Source organism: Hyperoodon ampullatus (genome assembly GCF_949752795.1).
Source record: "Hyperoodon ampullatus genome assembly, chromosome: 9".
NCBI lineage: Eukaryota > Metazoa > Chordata > Mammalia > Artiodactyla > Ziphiidae > Hyperoodon > Hyperoodon ampullatus.
Window position 1 is genome coordinate 69,057,592 of NC_136922.1, and position 22,936 is coordinate 69,080,527.

Below are 22,936 nucleotides of genomic sequence, written 5' to 3' on the forward strand. Positions count from 1 at the left end.
TTTGTGACATCCTTGTCTGGTTTTGGTATCAAGGTGATGGTGGCCTCGTAGAATGAGTTTGGGAGTGTTCCTCCCTCTGCTATATTTTGGAAGAGTTTGAGAAGGATAGGTGTTAGCTTTTCTCTAAATGCTTGATCGAATTCGCCTGTGAAGCCATCTGGTCCTGGGTTTTGTTTGTTGGAAGATTTTTTATCACAGTTTCAATTTCAGTGCTTGTGATTGGTCTATTCATATTTTCTATTTCGTCCTGATTCAGTCTTGGCAGGTTGTGCATTTCTAAGAATTTGTCCATTTCTTCCAGGTTGTCCATTTTATTGGCATAGAGTTGCTTGTAATAATCTCTCATGATCTTTTGTATTTCTGCAGTGTCAGTTGTTACTTCTCCTTTTTCATTTCTAATTCTATTGATTTGAGTCTTCTTCCTTTTTTTTCTTGATGAGTCTGGCTAATGGTTTATCAATTTTGTTTATCTTCTCAAAGAACCAGCTTTTAGTTTTCTTGATCTTTGCTATCGTTTCCTTCATTTCTTTTTCATTTATTTCCGATCTGATTTTTATGATTTCTTTCCTTCTGCTAACTTTGGGATGTTTTTGTTCTTCTTTCTCTAATTGCTTTAGGTGCAAGGTTAGGTTGTTTATTCGAGCTGTTTCCTGTTTCTTAAGGTAGGATTGTATTGCTATAAACTTCCCTCTTAGAACTGCTTTTGCTGCATCCCATAGGTTTTGGGTCGTTGTGTCTCCATTGTCATTTGTTTCTAGGTATTTTTTAATTTACTTTTTGATTTCGTCAGTGATCACTTCGTTATTAAGTAGTGTATTGTTTAGCCTCCATGTGTTTGTATTTTTTACAGATCTTTTCCTGTAATTGATATCTAGTCTCATAGCATTGCGGTCAGAAAAGATACTTGATACAATTTCAATTTTCTTAAATTTACCAAGGCTTGATTTGTGACCCAAGATATGATCTATCCTGGAGAATGTTCCATGAGCACTTGAGAAAAATGTGTATTCTGTTGTTTTTGGATGGAATGTCCTATAAATATCAATTAAGTCCATCTTGTTTAATGTATCATTTAAAGCTTGTGTTTCCTTATTTATTTTCATTTTGGATGATCTGTCCATTGGTGAAAGTGGGGTGTTAAAGTCCCCTACTATGATTGTGTTACTGTCGATTTCCCCTTTTATGGCTGTTAGTATTTGCCTTATGTATTGAGGTGCTCCTATGTTGGGTGCATAAATATTTACAATTGTTATATCTTCTTCTTGGATCGATCCCTTGATCATTATGTAGTGTCCTTCTTTGTCTCTTCTAATCGTCTTTATTTTAAAGTCTATTTTGTCTGATATGAGAATTGCTACTCCAGCTTTCTTTTGGTTTCCATTTGCATGGAATATCTTTTTCCATCCCCTTACTTTCAGTCTGTATGTGTCTCTAGGTCTGAGGTGGGTCTGTTGTAGACAGCATATATATGGGTCTTGTTTTTGTATCCATTCAGCCACTCTGTGTCTTTTGGTGGGAGCATTTAGTCCATTTACATTTAAGGTAATTATCGATATGTATGTTCCTATTCCCATTTTCTTATTTGTTTTGGGTTCGTTATTGTAGGTCTTTTCCTTCTGTTGTGTTTCTTGCCTAGAGAAGTTCCTTTAGCATTTGTTGTAAAGCTGGTTTGGTGGTGCTGAACTCTCTCAGCTTTTTCTTGTCTGTAAACGTTTTAATTTCTCCATCAAATCTGAATGAGATCCTTGCTGGGTAGAGTAATCTTGGTTGCAGGTTTTTCTCCTTCATCACTTTAATTATGTCCTGCCACTCCCTTCTGGCTTGTAGAGTTTCTGCTGAGAGATCAGCTATTATCCTGATGGGGATTCCCTTGTGTGTTATTTGTTGTTTTTCCCTTGCTGCTTTTAATATGATTTCTTTGTTTTTAATTTTTGACAGTTTGATTAATATGTGTCTTGGCGTATTTCTCCTTGGATTTATTCTGTATGGGACTCTCTGTGCCTCCTGGACTTGATTAACTATTTCCTTTCCCATATTAGGGAAGTTTTCAACTATAATCTCTTCAAAGATTTTCTCAGTCCCTTTCTTTTTCTCTTCTTCTTCTGGAACCCCTATAATTCGAATGTTGGTGCGTTTAATGTTGTCCCAGAGGTCTCTGAGACTGTCCTCTGTTCTTTTCATTCTTTTTTCTTTATTTTGCTCTGCATCAGTTATTTCCACTATTTTATCTTCCACCTCACTTATCCGTTCTTCTGCCTCAGTTATTCTGCTATTGATCCCATCTAGAGTATTTTTCATTTCATTTATTGTGTTTTTAATCAATGCTTGATTCATCTTTAGTTCTTCTAGGTCCTTGTTAACTGTTTCTTGCATTTTGTCTATTCTATTTCCAAGATTTTGGATCTTGGAAATAGAATCTTGGATCAGCTTTACTATCATTATTCTGAATTCTTTTTCAGGTAGACTGCCTATTACCTCTTCATTTGTTAGGTCTGGTGGGGTTTTATCTTGCTCCTTCATCTGCTGTGTGTTTTTCTGTCTTCTCATTTGGCTTATGTTACTGTGTTTGGGGTCTCCTTTTTGCAGGCTGCAGGTTCGTAGTTCCTGTTGTTTTTGGTGTCTGTCCCTAGTGGCTAAGGTTGGTTTAGTGGGTTGTGTAGGCTTCCTGGTGGAGGGGACTAGTGCCTGTGTTCTGGTGGATGAGGCTGGATCTTGTCTTTCTGGTGGGCAGGTCCACGTCTCGTGGTGTGTTTTGGGGTGTCTGTGGACTTTTTATGATTTTAGGCAGCCTCTCTGCTAATGGGTGGCGTTGTGTTCCTGTCTTGCTAGTTGTTTGGCATAGGGTGTCCAGCACTGTAGCTTGCTGGTCGTTGAGTGAAGCTGGGTGCTGGTGTTGAGATGGAGATCTCTGGAAGATTTTCGCCGTTTGATATTATGTGGAGCTGGGAGGTCTCTTGTGGACCAGTGTCCTGAAGTTGGCTCTCCCACTTCAGAGGCACAGCACTGACTCCTGGTTCCTCAATTTGGGATGATTTGTTGTCTATTCATGTATTCCACAGATGCCGGGTACATCAAGTTGATTGTGGAGCTTTAATCCGCTGCTTCTGAGGATGCTGGGAGAGATTTACCTTTCTCTTCTTTGTTCCCACAGCTCCCGGGTCTCAGCTTTGGATTTGGCCCCGCCTTTGCGTGTAGGTCGCCGGAGGGCGTCTGTTCTTCGCTCAGACAGGACAGGGTTAAAGGAGCAGCCGCTTCGGGGACTCTGGCTCACTCAGGCCGGGGGGGAGGGAGGGGCTCGGAGTGCGTGGCGAGCCTGCAGCGGCAGAGGCCGGCGTGACGTTGCACCAGCCCGAGGCGCGCCGTGCGTTCTCCCAGGGAAGCCGTCTCTGGATCCCGGGACCCCGGCAGTGACGGGCTGTACAGGCTCCCGGAAGGGCGGCGTGGACAGTGACCTGCCCTCGCACATAGGCCTCTTGGCGGCGTCAGCAGCAGCCCCAGCGTCCCACGCCCGTCTCTGGGCTCCGCGCTTTCAGCCGCGGCTTGCGCCCGTCTGTGGGGCTCCTTTAAGCAGCGCTCTTAATCCCCTCTCCTCGTGCACTAGGAAACCAAGAGGGAAGAAATAGTCTCTTGCCTCTTCGGCAGCTCCAGAGTTTTCCCGGACTCCCTCCCGGCTAGCTGTGGCGCATTAGCCCCCTTCAGGCTGAGTTCTCGCCGCCAGCCCCAGTCCTCTCCCTGCGCTCTGACCGAAGCCCGAGCCTCAGCTTCCAGCGCCGCCCGCCCCGGCGGGCGAGCAGACAAGCCTCTCGGGCTGGTGAGAGCCGGTCGGCACCGATCCTCTGTGCAGCAGTCTCTCCGCTTTGCCCTTCCCAGGGACATGGGGAGTTTCTTGCCTTTTGGGAGGTCTGAGGTCTTCTGCCAGCGTTCAGTAGGTGTTCTGTAGGAGTTGTTCCACGTGTAGATGTATTTCTGGTGTATCTGTGGGGAGGAAGGTGATCTCCGCGTCTTACTCTTCCGCCATCTTCCTCGGAAGTGTATATCACCTTTCAGTAGTCTCTAGGTCTTTCCTCTTCAAAGGCATTAAAGAACTTAATACTTGGTTGTCAGTGTTCCTCTGGACTCAAACTGTCCTCATTCTATGTGACTTAAATGTCTATAGGGAGGACCCACCAAACACTCCAAACACTCTTCAAACAACATTTGCTGCCACTTGATTTCCACCACTCATGCCCAGGACAACTCCCTGGGCCCCGTCATCCTCTAACACTAATCTATTTCAGAAAACCGAACCCTTGAATTCCCACAGCTTTGTTTCTTGCCATGGTTCTGTGCATTTCGTATCTGCATTTTGACATCCTCAAGGTCTCTAGGCTCTCTGGCTACTCATAATGAGTTTGGTAGAACAGCAGTGGCGTTGGCTTCACTTGGGAACCCCTCCCCAAATTTACTCCACAATTTAGCAAGGTCCCCAGGTGCTTCATGTGCACATACCAGTTTAAAAAGAACTGCTCTACCACCTTCAGATTTTCCTCAGAACAGTGTGGTACTGGCATAAAAACAGGCACATAGATCAGTAGAACAGAATCGAAAGCCTAGATAGAAACCCTCACATACATAGTCAACTAATTTTTGAAAGGGTGTCCAAAACACACAATGGGTAAAGGATAGTCTCTTTAATATATGGTGTTGGGAAAGTTGGATGCCCACATGCAGAAAAATGAAACTGAACCCCTACCTTATACTATTCACAAAAATTAACTCAAAATGGATCAGAGATTTAAAAATAAGACCTGAAACTGTAAAACTCCTAGAAGAAAACATTGGGGAAAAGATTCTAACAGTCTTTACTCCCTTTCCCACTTAGCCTGGATCTCAAGGTCAAATATTTCAGTTTGTTCCTCACCAACATACCTGTCACTATACCCATTGGCCAGTGACCTCTGTGGATCAATCAATCCACCCTCTTTATCGGCTACTGTGCCCAAACTGCTGAGGGCTGCTAGAGCAAATGAACTAACTGGACTGACACCTTTGCTTTGTCATGGTTTATGACTTCAGCTGGATCCCAGGACTGCTTAGTGCTCTGGTTCTGAGCATCACTCTTTTCTACTTTTGGAAACTGCATAGCTCTCCTCAGAGGCCTTACTATGTATCTCCAAACTTGTTCACTCTCTGTCTTTCCCCCCCTTTTTTTTACTTATAAAGCTCCTACCTCATATTTAGAGGGAATGGGATTCTTCTGCCATGAACAATCTTAACATCTTGCCTAAATGCCTATAAACATGTTTTCAATCCTCTTCTTCCCATCTTTCCTTTTGTCTCTGAGGAAGTATTTTTTTTAGTATGTAAGATTTCACCTCCATTATACTGATTCCACTTAACCACTGCCCCCTCCCCTTTGTGAATAAACCTTTTATGCTGGAATAATTTTATATTTACAGAAAAGTTGCAAAGGCTGCACAGAGATTTCCCATATACCCCTGTAGTGGGTTGCATAGTAGCCTCAAAAGTATATCCAGGTCCTAGCCTTGGTACTTATGAATGGGGCCTTACTTGGAAATAAGATCTTTGCAGGTATAAATAAGTTACAGATCTTGAGAGACCATCCTGGATGTAGGTGGGCCCTAAATCCAACAACAAGTGTCCTTATAAGAGTAATTTGTTATGGCAGCCCTAGGAAACCAATTCAACTCCTCACCCAGTTTCCTCTAATATTCATGTCTTAAATTACCATGACATATTTGTCAAAACTAAGAAATGAACACAGGTACATTACTATTAACTAAACTGTAGTCTTTATTTGGATTTCCCTAGTTTTTACACTACTACCCTTTTTTGTTCCAGGATCCGATCTAGGATACGACATTGCATTTAGTTATATGGTGTTTCCTTAGTTATCCCTGAGATGTGACAGTTTCTCAGTCTTTTTGTTTTGTTTTGTTTTGTTTTAAATAGCCTTGACAGTTTTGAGGGGTACTGCTCAATTATTTTGTGTAGACTGTCCCTCAATTTGGGTTTGTCTGATGTTTTTTCATGATTAGACTAAAGTCTTGGGCTTGAGGGAAGAATACCAATGTTTTATTTATGTTTATATGCTCATTGCTAACCATATACTAGCTAGTTTTCAATACCCATTTACTCAAAGAATGAAGGAATACAAATCTGCCAGCACCTTATTTCTTTCCTTGCCAGCTAGGTGCTAGTTCTAGGATACTATTTTCTATTTTATACAAAAATAGACATTTTAACTTCAATTGATTTCCTTTGTTGACTGAAAAGAGAGCTGTTGTCCAAGGCTTAGACTATAGAAAAGGGCCTTTGAGTTTCAGAGAATGTTTTAGCAGCTGCTTGTTGAGATGGTCATGTTAACTATACCATCACTAAATAGTTTAGTTCATGACAAGCAGCTGTATAAAGGGAAGGACATATTGTAAGCTCTCCCATGATGGCTCTTTCTGGTGCTCCCACTTCCCTTGCCATGCTGTGCTCCAGATTCCTAGTGTTTTCTCTCCTTTACTGACATGCTCCTTAACTACTCTTCTAAACATTTCTCCCTACGTCCCCACTTTCATCTCCTTCACGAACTCTCTTAACTCCCCAAACTGGAATTTCTTTAACACACTCTATTAGGAGGAAAGTCATTTGCTTTTGTCGCTAATGATTGTATGATACCTTAGAGCTTTAACAGCAGCACTTTCCTCTACACTCTCATTTGATCCTACTTCAAAGGGCTATTATTATTCCCTTTTTTAAATAAGCAAATTGAAATTCACAGAACTTATGATTTCCCTAATATTTCCAAGATACAGTAGATTTGGGCATAGAATGCTGGCTTGATTTAAAATCCTGTATACTTCTCAACTCAGAGAAACCAGATCCTGATGACATCATCTGAACCCTGGAAAAGTAGTATCTAAACTAAAATTAACTAGGAATACCTCAGTTATAATAGCCAATATTTTTTCAGGAGGTACTTTAAGTCACATTTCTGTTTGCTGAGGAGATATTTGCAACAAAAATATTCTGATCAGATGTAGCCTTTATAGGTTCTGTTTTTGTGGTTGGTCAGTATTCACAAGTGTGGTTTATAAAGTGTCTGAATGGATATGTCTGTGTGCTTAGTGTGGAAGAGGAAAAGACAGAAGCATTGTCATGTATTTCATTGTCTTTGCAACAGAAAAGAATCAACCGTGAAATGAAGGTGTTCTTTTTTAAGTATTGCTGCATTCATATTTTTCTTGAGTGCTTTGTTTTGTTTTTTTTTAAACCAACTTAAGAAGTTGAATATAAATATAATGCTTTAAGCATATTAAAAAATACTTTTTTTTAAAACACATATGATCTCCACTGAAATTAAGGCTCTCAGGAACAGGCAATACAAGCCAGTTCCTGCCTTTTTCTCCCTCATTGTAACTGACAATATTCCTAGTGGCCCATTTGTGTCTCCCTGAACAGCTGGAGAGGATATGGGTAAGAGTCCCAGCAAAATGGTAGTAAGATTCATAAGGAAAGCCTTTTGATTCCTAAACAGCTTAGCTCACATACAGAATTTCTCAATCTACTCATTACAGCAGAAAGGCTGAATATTCAATACAGTGGTAGCCTGGTAGATAACCCTAGGGTTTTGGCTAAAAATTGCCCTCAGCATGTGGTCTATATGGCTTGATTAATCTAAGTAATTCAGAAGTAAACCAGCCTCTCTGAAGTTTATTGTGTTTGTTTTGCTTTATTTGTTTTCAGAGGGAGGGGAATTTGCAGCCTAATCTTCAAAGAGAGATATTTTGTTTGATAGAGGTTTTACTCTATACAACAAGAGATTAACGTGTGTTTTTGGATTTTAAATCAATTCTGATATTTTCATAAGCTTAAATTGACTCTAGGAATGTCCATAGGTAACACTAGGAGGTCAGATTTTGAGTAGCACTGTTGTCCTCCGTGACCTCCCTTGTGTAAGTGATCTTCCTGCTTTGGCTACCCAAGCAGTCTTCTCTAAAAGCCTGGCAAGTCATGGTTTTTTGTTGGAGCTGATGTTTTTAATTCTCATTCTTTCAGGTCTCACTGCAAAATGAACCCTATGTTCATTTATTTTGTAGAATAGAATTCACAACCGATACAGCCCTTATACTCAAATTCTAACAGGTTTTAAAATGGTATTTGTAGTGAAATGCCATAGACAAAAAAGTTCCAAAGTATCATTTTAAAATCCTGCCCATATACATTGATTTTGTAAGAATAAATTAAAATAGCAATAAAACAAACTAAATTTTCAGTTTTTAATATTCTTAAATGTCATCAACTAAACAAAAATGATTTAAGCACAAATTTAACAAGCAAACTGAATAAATGCTACTAAAAACATGATGCGGTATAGTAGAGAGCCCAGCAGTTTTGAACTCAAACCGATGTCCTTTCAAATATCAGCATTATTACTTCCTGGCCCTATTTCCTTCCATAAATTAAATTTATGTGAATAAGATTTCCTATATGAAAAATGAAGATGATGATACATATCAGCGAGGTTGTCATGAGATTAAGAATATATGTAGGGCTTCCCTGGTGGCACAGTGGTTGAGAGTCTGCCTGCCGATGCAGGGGACACGGGTTCGTGCCCCGGTCCGGGAGGATCCCACATGCCGTGGAGCGGCTGGGCCCGTGAGCCATGGCCGCTGAGCCTGCGCGTCCGGAGCCTGTGCTCCGCAGCGGGAGAGGCCACAACAGTGAGAGGTGTGTGTACCAAAAAAAAAATAAAAAGAATATGTGTAAAATGTGTGACTCATCTAAGGACTGAAAAAATGTAATTGTTATTATTACAATGACTTTTAATACTTTTCATTTCATGGTTTTACATTGTGACTGAAATTGTGTTAATTAACCCTGTTACATATATCATCAAGTGAATTCATAACACCCTTGCCCATAAATATATTTATAACAATACAAAGAATAGAAACATATCAATAGAATGAAGATTTATTACACTAAAGAATAAGAGCATATGAGCATACTAACAGCAAAATACTTAGTAGAAGTTAAGTAGAAGTTAAGAAGCCGACAAAATATAATTACACACATTTTTGAGAGCTGTCTCAGTCTTTGTCACAAGTGAATTTTTATACAGAAACTCAGTCTATTTCCATGATATGTCCCGTGACAGGCATGGCCTTCCCTGTAGGATATTCCTTCATTCATGTTAATATAAATAGACATTCAAGACAAATCAGTATTTTTTGGTAGTTTGAGTTGATTGCTTTTAATAACTATTTTTAGCCAAATTTTTTCCACTTTTGAAGATAATTTTTTTTAATAAGAATTGTTTGTGGTTTTTTTTTGGCTGCATGGTGTGGAATACAGGATCTTAGTTCCCCAGCCAGAGATTGAACCCGTGCCCCCGCAGTGGAAGCACAGTCTTTACCACTGGACTGCCAAGGAAGTCCCCTTTAATAAGAATTTTGATTGGCTGTCAGTGCATTCCCTTCCAGATGAGTTCATAGAACACCCCACCCACCATACCTGATCCAGAGAGCAGTTCTGTATCAGAAGTCAGTGGGATAGCCACCATGAGGGTACCATCATAATGACTACATGAATTTGCCCATAACTATTTATATTGCCTGCAGAGACTTTTGGAATTATCACTCTGGGACACAGAGTGTTAAACTCAGGCAAGGTGATGCCAGCTTTGCTTGGGTTGTAACTTTTGTCTGATGAGCTCTCAGTGGACATGGTGTTAGTAGTGAATCCAAATTTTGGTATGTTTATTTAAAAAGCCCATTCCTATCAAATATTTGTTACCTTTTCTTCAGGTTAATTTTTTTCAATATTCTCACAATATTTTAAAACTCAATTTCTAAGCCTTTAATTAGCTTTGTGTTTCTCGGAACCTTTCATGATTTTTGACCCAGAGAACGTCTACTCTGAGGAAATTTAAAAGTCCCTGAACCTAATCTTTGCTCTCTGCCTATCTGTCTTCTCAAGGCTTGTTTTGGGTTCTTCTGGCCCTTTTGCCTTTCACTTCTAAATCCATTTCCTATACAGGTTTGTGTTTTTTTTGGTTCTTGGAGAGCATTATGTTTGAGTCAAGGTGTTACCAGATAAGGCTAAATTCATAGATAACTCAGGTTTCTTGAACATTCAAGGGGATGCAGCAGGCATGAGGAGAGTGGTGGTTGTTCACCTGTGGAGTTTCTCAGGAAGCACACCTGGTCTGCTGATTTACAGTACTGATCCAGAGCTGGGTACTCCATTCTACAAAGAATTTCACCTTCGCTAAGGGAAAAGGGACCATTTTACTTTTATAAATACAGCTTGAGATAGTACACATAAACTAGTATTTTGTTCTCACAAGGTACTCAAAGGTATGCAGTATTTTTCAGTCTTAATTTGAGAATAGTCAAGGTGGATGTTGTATTTAACAGTAAATTCTACACTTTTTCTTATCTACTCTTTTCATTTTACCTCCTCAGAAACCTGCAATGTCTTCCTCTTTCTCCATATCATTTTCTGTCTCTCTAATCTCTCTTCCATTACCCCAGAGGCAGCTTCTCAACTCCCTACCTTTGAACATCATTGTTGATTCAAAATTTAAATTTTTTGAAGAAAGTTCTAATACATTTCCATTTGTTTGGGTTACTCCTCTGATGGGCATGCTTAGATTTTTGGAAAGCACAAACCATGTTCTTTTGTACCTTCAAAATATATCCAGAATCCAACCAGCTCTCACTACCTTCATTGCTATCATCCTAGCCACCATCATCTCTCTCCTGGATAATTGCAATTACCGCTAATAGGTCCCCTGACTTTTATGATACCTGCCCTATCACTGTCATTCTCTATACAGCAGGCAATATGAACCTTCTAAAAGATAAACTAGATCCCGTTATTCCTCTGCTCACAATCCTCCAGTGGTATTCCATTTCAGTTGAGTAAATGCAAAAGTCCATATAATTGCTTACAATGCCCTTCATCATCTTGCTTCTCTCTGACACCATTTACTACCCTCTCCCATGTTCTCTCCACTTCAGCCACACTGGTCTGTTTATCTTAACCAAGCACATCAGGTGCTGTCCTGCCTCGAAGTCTTTGCATTGCTGTCCCTTCTGCCTAGGTATCTGTAGAATTCATTCCATTACCTCTCCTGGGTTTCTGTACAAATATCAGTGAGGTCTTCCCAGACAACTCTAAGTAAAAAGTATAGCACTCACTGCACTTCCTAGCCCCATCCTTGCTTAATTTTTTCCCCACAAATTTTTCACCAAATGACATACTATATGTTTTTCTTTTTTTCCCCCTTTCTCCCATAGAATGTAAGCTCCATGAGAGCAGGGTTATTTGTTTTGTTCACTGCTATAGCAAAGCACCTCACACATAGAGGCAGTCGATGAATACCTATTAAATAGATGGATCAATGTGTAAATAAATGCCTATCATGTTAATATTCTAACTAAAAGACATTGAGTGAGATAGTGTTGGGCAATGAGGAAGAGTCAGACATATTTCTTACAAAATTTTTGATTAGTAATGACAGCGAGAGTCATAATTTTCTAAGTATGGACATGTTATGATCTTCTATGTTTAGATGTTTAAAATGTAATGGGTTACATATTTTGATCTTTAGACAATTTCTAAGGACAAGCTTTTTCAACCAAACAACTAGTTACCAAAATAAATGTAGAATCACAAGAACTGTAAGCTATTTCTCTATTTGTGGTTATTTAGGTCAATTAAAAAATTGTCTCAAATGTATAGATACCAAGGGGGGAAAGTGGCAGGGGGTGGTGGTGGTGGGATGAATTGGGAGATTGGGATTGACATATATACACTAATATGTATAAAATAGATAACTGATAAGAACCTGCTGTAAAAAATAAATAAATAAAGTTCAAAAATTTAAAAAAAAAAGGTCTCAATAGCATGAATGCTTTAGAAATTTCCAGAGGATGGAAATCAGTTTACTGAAGTATAACTTAACTATTATCCCAGCTCCTAATGAGAATAAAACATGGGCATTTGGGGGTCTTTCTAGTCCTAAGTCAGAGGGATTACTTGGGGAAGTAATTGTTGGTCCTGTGAGGTCACTGAGTTTTAAGAACATATCGGGGTTGGATGCAGTGATGATGACGATAAAATAACAGTATCTAATAGCTAATACTTATTGAAGCTCACCATGTACAGGCACTGTTCTAAGTGATTGCTTGTATGAATGTACTTGATCTTTACAGCAACCCTGTAAATCAGGCATTATTTTTTCCATATTATGAATGAAAAAACTCAAGCTTGAAGAGGTTAGATAACTAGCCAAAGTCACACAGAAAACATATATGGCAAAGATGGAATCTGAATGCGTGGATTCAGAGTCCTCTCCTTCTTGACCCCCATGCTATATTGTGCCAGTCTCCTGCCTGGAGCATAAGTAGAACTCCAAAAAAGTGTGTGTGCATGCTCATGTGTATGTGTGTGTGCAAGGGAGGGTGTATGCACACTTGCTTGTGCATGTGTGCACGTGTGTATATGAGTTGATAATGGTGATATAACCCTGTTAATGTTGAAAGTGAAGGTGATACAGTTCTGAAGAGAGTGAAGGTGAGAAAATAAACACCATTGTTAAGCTTTATGCATGTTACTTTATCAGCATAGCAACTTGTACGAGGGAACATTTTCACTTCTTTTTTAATAGATGAGCTATCAGAGGATCAGAGAAATAAGAGCCTCACCCTTGGATAAGGCCTTGTCTAGGCAGTGGCAGTGAGACTGGGAGGAAAAATCTCACCCTGCTCCTCAGGGGTAAAGCTGACAGCTCTCCTGGAGATATACAGGAAGGCATTCTGGCTTCCATGAGGAGATCCTCTGTACAAGGTATCTGTGTGTTCCCTTTGTGGTTGGGAGGGGACATCAGCCAAGAGACGACACTGGGTCAGTCTAGGGCTATGTAGTCTAAGGCTAGAGTTGCCAAGTATTGCATGGGAAATACTTATATTGAAAATTATGTGTTGTTTTTTGAAACTCAGATTTAACTGGGTGGGTGTTCTGTTTTTTGTTGTTTTTTGCTCAATCTCCCAACTCTACCTGTGGCATCTAAACCCCTGTCAGAAGGGCTGAGCCAAAAAAAGAAAAAAGTGCTGAGCAGATCACAAGAGCAGAGAGAGGCACTGCCTTAGCCTTTGTGAATCCCCATACAGATTCATCAACTGTTCATTTATTCATACATCATTGACAGAAACAATGACTACCTACCAGGGTCAGGCAGCATGCTAGGTTCTGAATGAGACTTGTGAATGTTCACTCCCAGGGTTTACAGTGTCTAGTACAGAGGTTCTCAAATTTTAGCATATATTAAGATCACTTGGGAAGCTTGTTTAAAAAATTCCCTAGAGATTATGACTCTAAGAGTAAAACCCTGGAATTTGTGTTCTTAATGAACACTCTAGGTGATCTTGAGGTAGGTGGTTCCAGGAGCATACTTTGATAAGTACTGGTCTAGTAGAGGGAAGGAGACTTCATCCAGAAGTTACAAGTATAAATAAGAAATACTCCTCAGTCAGGCTTATATACTGGTACATTGTGTGATTTGAGTTTCTCTAAGGTATTAATGCAGACTATAGAGTGTTGTATTCTCCACATTACTTTTTTTTAAATGAAAGTGTCTTCAGGTAAGATATAACTAAGTGTGCTAGCAAGTGGGAATTGGCTCTTGAAAGGAGAGATTATCCCCAGATTTCTGATCAGAGCCTCAAGTCAAGTGAAGTATGACATTCTTATAAAGTAGCTTAGACCTCTTGAGCCACAGTCAGTTCTACACCATGGTTATATATGAAAGCCTTGTTTCTGGAAGGAAAAGGTTCACTGTGTTTCCTAGCATTAAAAGCAAGGACCTGTACCTACACTTTTTCAAACCAGTTCTCTATTTCAACATAGTGTTTGTGGTACTGATAGGATATGTGCAGGCATTTCTGTATTTGTCGTTGAACACCCTGACTGCCGAATCCTCTATACATAGTCAAGTCAAAGCAGTGAGCATTCTGGGAGGGATGCCAACAACAAATTGTAGTAATCCAGCCTTGTTGTTATAAAAGCATGAATCAAAAGCTCAGCATCTTGCTGAGACAGCAATCATCTTAACCTTGTTATACTCTTGAGATGGTAATACGAGGTCTTATCAGTATGGTTGATATGGCTCTCAAAGGAAGGATGAGGGTCAAAAATGGCTGAAATTTATCATGGAGAATATTGCTTTATGGGATATCCAGCTAGAGAATTGTGACTACCTATTAAATCCTCTATGAAGTAAGAAATATATGGTCTACTGCCTGCAGGATAAGAGAAGGGGAAGGAGGGGGAATCAAAAGTGAAATAAAACTGGTCAAATGAGATGAAAGTCTGCTTTCTTAATTTTCAGCCATAGGCATCAGCGTTTGAGATTACCCCTTAGGCAGCTTCTGATTGAGTAGGGATAGTTCCATGACATGGAAGATTAAAGGTTTTCTGGGTGGCTGTATTTTAAATGATGAAATCTTTTCAAAGAGATTTTATTTTTGTAATCAAGTCTAGGCTGTGTTCATGTGAAAGCAAGTTATAAGTGACCCAAATGATTAATAGCATTTAAATAAGTATATAGAACAAAGCTACTGTGATCTATAGTTTCTATTTTTTTTTCAATTTGGGCTTTTTTTTAATGAAGTTCTTTTTTTTAAAAGACATTATTTATTTATTTGTTTTATTTATTTTTTTGGCTGCATCAGGTCTTAGTTGCGGCACATGGGATCTTCGTTGAGGCATGCAGGATCTTCTGTTGCGGCACGCAGGCTCTTCATTTTGGTGCATGGGCTTCTCTCTAGTTGTGGCGTGTGGGTTTTCTCTTCTCTAGTTGTGGCACGCGGACTCCAGAGCGCGTGGGCTCTGTAGTTTTCGGCACGCAGGCTCTCAAGTTGAGGCGTGTGAGCTCAGTAGTTGTGGCGCACAGGCTTAGTTGCCCTGCAGCACGTGAGATCTTAGTTCCCTGACCAGGGATCGAACTTGGGTCCTCTGCATTGTAAGGTGGATTCTTTACCATTGGACCACCAGGGAAGTCTCTCAATTTGACCTTTATATCTAGAAAGAAGTTTCTTAGAAACTTCTTAGAAAGAAGGCAAACCAAGACTGATAACAAGAAGACAGCTTTCTTTAGGAATTGTCATTAGTGTTCAGTTCCAACCTCATGTCCTCCAGGAGGAAGGGCAATATGCAGAGTGTTCAAAAGCCTGGGCTTTGAAGTGAGAAAGACCTGGACGTGAATCACAACATTGTCACTTCCAAGTTGTGAGACCTTGAGCGAGTTACTTACCTCTCTGTGCCTTGGTTTTATTAGCTATAAAATGCAGCTAAGATCAGTACTTGCTTCATAAAGTCTTTGTGAGGATGAAATGAGATATGTAAAATGCTCTCTACAGTGCCTGGCACATGGTATGTACTCTGTAAATATTAGCAGTGGAGAATTTGAGACTCCCCCCAAAATTGCACCTCTCTTTTCCTACCCAGGTTATGAATAATTGGGAATTTTAGAAAAAGTATAGAAACAAGCAAAATATCACCTTATTAGTTATAGAGAAAAGTTGGAGAATGCAGTTTAGTTTGAAAGATAAATTGGTCTGCTAAATGTACCCCAGAATTAGGTAGACTCACCCTACCTGTTATAGCAGTACCACCTGGGCCAGCCTTCCCAAAGAAAGAGAAAGAAGAGCAGAACATGCTTGTCCCTACAGGAAGCTCTTTTTCAAGAATGGCAGAACTGGATAGAGCATGCCCAGATATTCTTTTCAAAGTAAACAGAGACATCGCTCTGTATCGCCAGGGCCTGAGTGATTAAAAGGTCAGAAGTGAAGGGATGTGTTAGATAAAAGTCTTCTCCATGAAAACAAAGACTGAGGAGAAGATGTTCCTGTCTAACATAAAATGTTATCAACATCATCAATAATTCATTTCCATTATACTTCATTTAATTCAATATTACCTCCTAACTTTATGTTTTCAAATCATACCATAGCTGTATTAGTTTCCAACCACAAACTTAGTAGCTAAGACAATGTAAATTTTTTCTCATGCAGTCCCGAGGTCAGAAGTCCATAAACTAAAGTCAGGGTATTGGCACGGCTGATTTTTCTGGAGACTCTGAGGGGAGAATCATTTCTTTGCCTTTTTCAGCTTGCAGAGGACACCTGCTTGTGGTTCTTTCTTTGCATCATTCCAACCTCTTGCTTCCGTCCTCATATCTCGTACTACTCTCTTGCACCTACCCATATAATCCAGGATAATCTCCTATTTCAGAATTATCAGTCACATGGGCAAAGTCCCTTCTGCCATGTTAAGTAATAAAGTCAAAGGTTTCAGGGATTAGGATGTTAACATTTTGGGGGAGTCTATATTCAGCCTCTCACAATGACATTTTTTTTAACATCTTTATTGGAGTATAATTGCTTTACAATGTTGTGTTAGTTTCTGCTGTATAACAAAGTGAATCAGCTATACGTACACATATATCCTCATATCCCTCCCTTTTGCATCTCCCTCCCACCCTCCCTATCCCAACCCTCTAGGTGATCACAAAGCACAGAGCTGATCTCCCTGTGCTATGCATCTGCTTCCCACTAGCTATCTATTTTACATTTGGTAGTGTATATATGTCAATGCTACTCTCTCACTCCGTCCCAAAAATATGGAATGCTTCACGAATTTGCATGTCATCCTTGAGCAGGGGCCATGCTAATCTTCTCTGTATCGTTCCAATTTTAGCATATGTGCTGCTGAAGCAAGCACCACAATGACATTTTGATTATTTCATTTTGCCTTGTAGCTGTTTTTCTTGTTTCTGTGTACTGTATTCTTTTTAATTTCCTGAGTCAGGTTGTAAGTTCCTCAAGGATAGATATCAAATCTTCCATGTTTTTATATGTTTACTACTTCATTATATTGTGTGTTTAAAGTAAAACAGTGCTCATAATGGGCACTCAGTAGAGCCTACTGATTTAAATACTCTTGAATCACACAGTCTTTAGAATGGAGACACGGGTCTGGTCTACATATGTTCCAGGAGAAACAATCTTAGCTTTGACTTTGGATTCTACAAACATTCAGACTACATAAGAGACAATGTAGAGTGAAGCATTAGAATGTAACTTGTTTTCCAGAATTCTCACTGTTGGACTGTAGACAGGCTTTGGGACAGTCAGTTAAGTGTTAAGATTTACTGGAAATCCATGGGATTACTCCGGCCACACTCTCCTTCCTTCTGATAAAGAAGAGAAATATTGCAGTTCTTGTGAGTGGATGTGAAAACTTACCCTGCACAATTTAACTGGCTATTCCCATTAAACTTTGGAGGGAGGAGGATTATTATACAATGGAATTTGTTTCTAATTTTTTCTGCAGTGGTTAATAAGAAGTGTACTGTGACTTGAAATGAATATGGACACAAAATAATTCTCTCAGACATAGATACATCTCAAATGCATGGTTGTTCATCACAGGTTGAATTAGAAAATTATGGAGACCAATATGTAATTTTAAGGTATTCAATTTATGTTAATAGATATGTAAATGAACCATAGAATTAGCTCTGAGACGTATAGCCCAATTCATACTCATAATTTTAAAAGTTAGCAATGCTATATAGTAGCCTTGCATATAATATTTTGGTACATAATTAAGACAAAAGATTATCTTTGTGCTTAGCCCTCAAAATTTGCAATTGACCTTTTGTACCTGACCTGTGCTACCTTCATATCTTTCCTTGAGTTTTCCTCTCTAGAATGGTAGAATCTGAATTGCAGAACTGGAAAGGACCTTAGAGGCCATCTTGTCAATTTGGATATTTTACAACTGAGGCCATAGTTCTCAAAACATTAATTGACTTGCTTAAGGTCACACAGCTATTGGCAGAGCTTTATTAAAAACTCAGTTCTCCTAATTCTCTGTAAAGATTTTTTCCCCCTCTACTTAGGTAAGATAATTTAGAAGTATAGAGGAATAAGAGAAATAATCTAGTAGTAAAACAATGGAGGGTGAGAGGATTCTGGAAATACTGTGGCTTAAAGGAGATTCAGCTCTCAGTCAACTACTTTCTAGAGCTTATCATCTGTTAGAGCAAGAGGAAGAAGGATGTGTCTGCCTTGGGGATGAAAATAAGGCCAACGTGAAGGAAATCACAAAAAGAAAAAAGACAGCAGGTGTGGCAATAGTAGAAACTATGTTAATAGTAGGAAAAGAGGTATGTAAAGTTGAAAGTAGTAATCATTATAAGGGAATCTTGCAATAATAAAGTGATAAATTGAACAAACAGTTTATGAAGAATCTGAAAACCACACAATGAAAACACCCAAAGACCACATAATAGCTAAATATAAAAAGATATATCTATTAGATGTGCAAGGATAAATTACAAAGCTACGGTTATAATGGGATGCCTTAAAATACCCATTTTTAAAATTATATGAGATTATAAGGGAATTGAATAATGATATCAACACATTTTCTTGTATATAGAGAGCAAGACAAAAAGAAAAATTCAGAAACATGTATCTTTTGAATGGAGAATATAAAATTTTTTTCTATGTCTATGGAAACTTCACAAAAATAGATGTGTAATTGACCACAAAGCAAATCTTGACAAAATTTTTTTTTTTTTTTTTTTTTTTTTTTTGCGGTACGCGGGCCTCTCACTGTTGTGGCCTCTCCCGTTGCAGAGCGCAGGCTCAGCGGCCATGGCTCACGGACCCAGCCGCTCCGCGACATGTGGGATCTTCCCGGACCGGGGCACGAACCCGTGTCCCCTGCATCAGCAGGCGGACTCTCAACCACTGCGCCACCAGGGAAGCCCTTGACAAAATTTTAAAAGCAAGATTTTTACAGACTACTCTCTCTGACCATGTTACAATAAGAGATAATGAAATAGTGATTTTCTTTTTTCCTCCAACCCCCAACCTACTTGGAAATTAAGAATGCACTCCTGGTTAGCCCATGGACCAAAGACCACATGAAAACTGAAATTACAAACTATCTTAAAAACAGTAAAAAAAATGATGAATATCAAAACCTACAGAGCAGCAAAAACTCAAGAGAGAAAATTAATAACCTAAATTCCTTTGATAAGTGGTAAAATAAAAGGGAAAGAGGATGGAAGATATTTGAAACTCCAAAGAAAATTATTGATTTCTGAGCAAAGTAAACATACCAAAATTGATAAAGAAGTACAGACCTAGAGTAAAACAATTATGACTGAATAAGTGAAAAAGGTGATTAAAGTTATATCATTAAAAAAAAGCATTGTGAACCCTTGCACATTGATGGTGGAAATATGAAATGATGCAGGCACTAAGGAAAGGAGTGATGGTTCCTCAAATAATTAGACATAAACCAAATGATTCAGCAATCTCACTTCTAGGTATATACCCCCAAGAAATGAAAGCAGGGGCTCAAAAAGATAGTTGTATACCAATGTTCATAGCAGCATTATTCATAATAGCCAAAAGGTGAAAACAACCCCAAATGCATCAACAGATCAATGGATAAACTAACTTGGTATATACATACAATGGAATATTATTCAGCCCTAAAAAGGAATGAAGTTCTGATTCATGCTTCAACATGGATGAACCCTGAAAACATTATGCTAAGTTAAATAAGCCAGACATAAAAGATATATATTGTATGATTCCACTTACATGAGGTACCTAGAATAGGCACATTCATAGAGACAGAAAGTAAAATAGAGGTGTTCAGGGGTTGGAGAAAGGGTAGGATATGGAGTTATTGTTTAATGGGTACAGAGTTTCTGTTTGTGATGATAAGCTTCTGGAAATGGATAGTGGTGGTGGTTGGGTAACATTGTCGATGTACTTAGTGCCACTGAATTGTACATTTAAAAGTGGTTAAAATGATAAATTTTGTTATGTATATTATTATTATTATTATTATTATTATTATTTTTTTTTTTGCGGTACACGGGCCTCTCACTGTTGTGGCCTCTCCCGTTGCGGAGCACAGGCTCCGGACGCACAGGCCCAGCGGCCATGGCTCACGGACCCAGCCGCTCCGCAGCATGTGGGATCTTCCTGGACCGGGGCACGAACTCGCATCCCCTGCATCGGCAGGCGGACTCTCAACCACTGCGCCACCAGGGAAGCCCTGTTATGTATATTATTATCACATTAAGAAAAATGTATCATGACCAGATATTTTCCTGAGTTCTAACTAATCTCAAAAGAACAGCTATTTCTTGTATTACTTAATTTACACAATAAAAAGATGGAAATTTCATCAAATCATTTTTGAAGACAGCACAACTTTAATACCCAAATTTGGCAAAAGTATTTCAAAATCAAAAACTATATACCAATTACACATATGAATTTAGATACACTAACATTAAAAAATTTCAAATAAAATCTGGCTTTGTATTAAAAGAAGATTTATTAAGACCAACTAGAATTTATCCAGAAATGCAAAGGTGGTTCAATATCAGAAAAATCTTATTGTAATTTGTCTAATCAACAAACTAAAAGAGGAAGAAACCTTATCATTTTAAGAGAAGCTGAAAGCATATTAGATAAAATTTCGAAGGATACCCTAGGATAAAATATGAATAGAGTGAAATTACTTTTAAAACCTTGAAATCATGTCAGTTGAAATCAGGAACTAGATGGAAATGCTCTTTATTGCTGTTAATACTCAACAGTTTTGCAGTTATAACAAATGTTATAACATGGATCATTTGACAAAATGCTGGAAAGGAAGAGATTAAATCATCTCTTTTTTACAGATGAATATGATTACATATTTAAAAATGCCAAGAATTCTAACACAAGAATGGTATGAAGAAAATAATTGTGTAGATAAACAAGTAGAAGGTGAAATAGAGTAAAGGAATAGATTTTCTCTCAGTTAACAAAACCTAAGAGTAAAAATAGGGGAAAATCCATTAAAATAACAGTACAAGCATAAAATTGTTTAGAAATACATTTACCAAGAGTAGAATTTTACAAAAACGCTTATAAAATCTTTGAGTTATACAAAATAATATTTAAAAAAATGGAAAAGACACAATATTCTTGGAGGGTGAGATACAATAAAAATCTCAGTTCTGTTAAAATTAAAATAAGAATTCATTGCAATTTTAATTAGACTCTAGAGAATTTTATTTTGGGAGGGATTTCATAAAATAATCCAATATGAAATAGTAAATGCTTGAGAATATTCATGAAAAATATAACGAAGAGCTGGGATAAACTACCTACCTTATCATCGTTAGAAATACAATAGCCATTGTAATAAAGATCAATGTGACATTGTGCTAAAACTAGGAAACTAGATAAAAAAAGAATAAAAATTGGTTAAATGATTCCAGTGTATATGAGACTTTAATATATGATAAAGTTAGTAGTATTTCAATTCAGTGAGTAAAAGATGAATAATCAACCTAGGAGATGAAGGAACAAGGAATAGAGATAAATATTTCATAGAAGATAAAATCCAAATGGCCAATGAACATTTGAGAAGATGCTCAAAATTACTGGTAGTGAGAGAAATGCAAATTAAATAAAAATTAGTGTTACTTACACCCATCAGAATGGCAAAAATGTGGAAAGAATGATAACAGTTATTGTTGGTTGTAATATGAGGAAGTGGGTACTTTCATATATTGGTAGACAAATGGAATTTTGCAGTCTTTTGGGAAAGCAATCTGGTACCAATTTATTGAAATGAAAAATACATGCATTCTTGATCCATAGTCCTACTGCTGGGAATTTATATTAATACAAATTACTATATAGTTATATATAGTAATAAAATCACCAGCTTATAAAATTGCATGTACAAGGATTATGTATTACAGAATTTTTCAGTTGGGTAAAAATACAGAAAGTTGGAAATATAATAAATGCCCATTAATAGGGAAGGCTTGAAATAAATATTGGTTTGTCCACATTGTGGAATATAATGCTACTATGCATCCATTAAAAATAATAAAAACTAGAACTATACTAGTTAATTTAGAGCAATGTACTCAAGGCATTTTTTAAAGAGAAAAATAAGATACAGAGGAGTGTGTATAGTATGATACAAATTTTATAATCAATTTCAAACTCCTTATCAATGCAGATATATGTGTATATGCTTGTATGTATATGTGTGTGTGTGTGTTGTGTGTGTGTAATTACATGAGCCTGAAATAAAGCATGGAGGTGCAAACACAGGGTTGTTAACATGGGTTACCAGATCGACTGGAAGAAAGGTCAGTAAATCTGGATGAGTTGGAGAGAATTGTTGGAAAGAGGTGAAATTGGAGGGAAGCAGAAAGGGGGGGGGTAGATAATTAGCTTTTTCTTTATACATCTTCGTAAGTTTTATTTATTGAAGCAAGCATGTGTTAATCCATAGTTTGAAAAAAATATATAAAAGGAACCTTTAGGGCTTCCCTGGTGGCGCAGTGGTTGAGAGTCCGCCTGCCGATGCAGGGGACACGGGTTCGTGCCCTGGTCCAGGAAGATCCCACATGCCGCGGAGCGGCTGGGCCCGTGAGCCATGGCCGCTGGGCCTGTGCGTCTGGAGCCTGTGCTCCGCAATGGGAGAGGCCACAACAGTGAGAGGCCCGCGTACCGCAAAAAAAAAAAAAAAAAAAAGGAACCTTTAAAATATTGTTTAGATTAAATTCTCTTTGATACTGTAGTTAGTTGAATGAAAGATATGTCTACTCAGACCATGTGAATGTGATCTTATTTGGAAAAAACATCATTGCAGATGTAATTAATTTAAGGCTCTCCAGATGTTCTCATCTGGATTAGGGTGGACCCTAAATTCATGACAAGTGTTTTCGTAAAAGAAGAGAAAGGTAGAAGATGTGAAGAAGAGAAGGCCATGTGAAATCTGACGCAGGGATTGTACTGAGAGCCACAAGCCAAGGAATGCCAAGAGA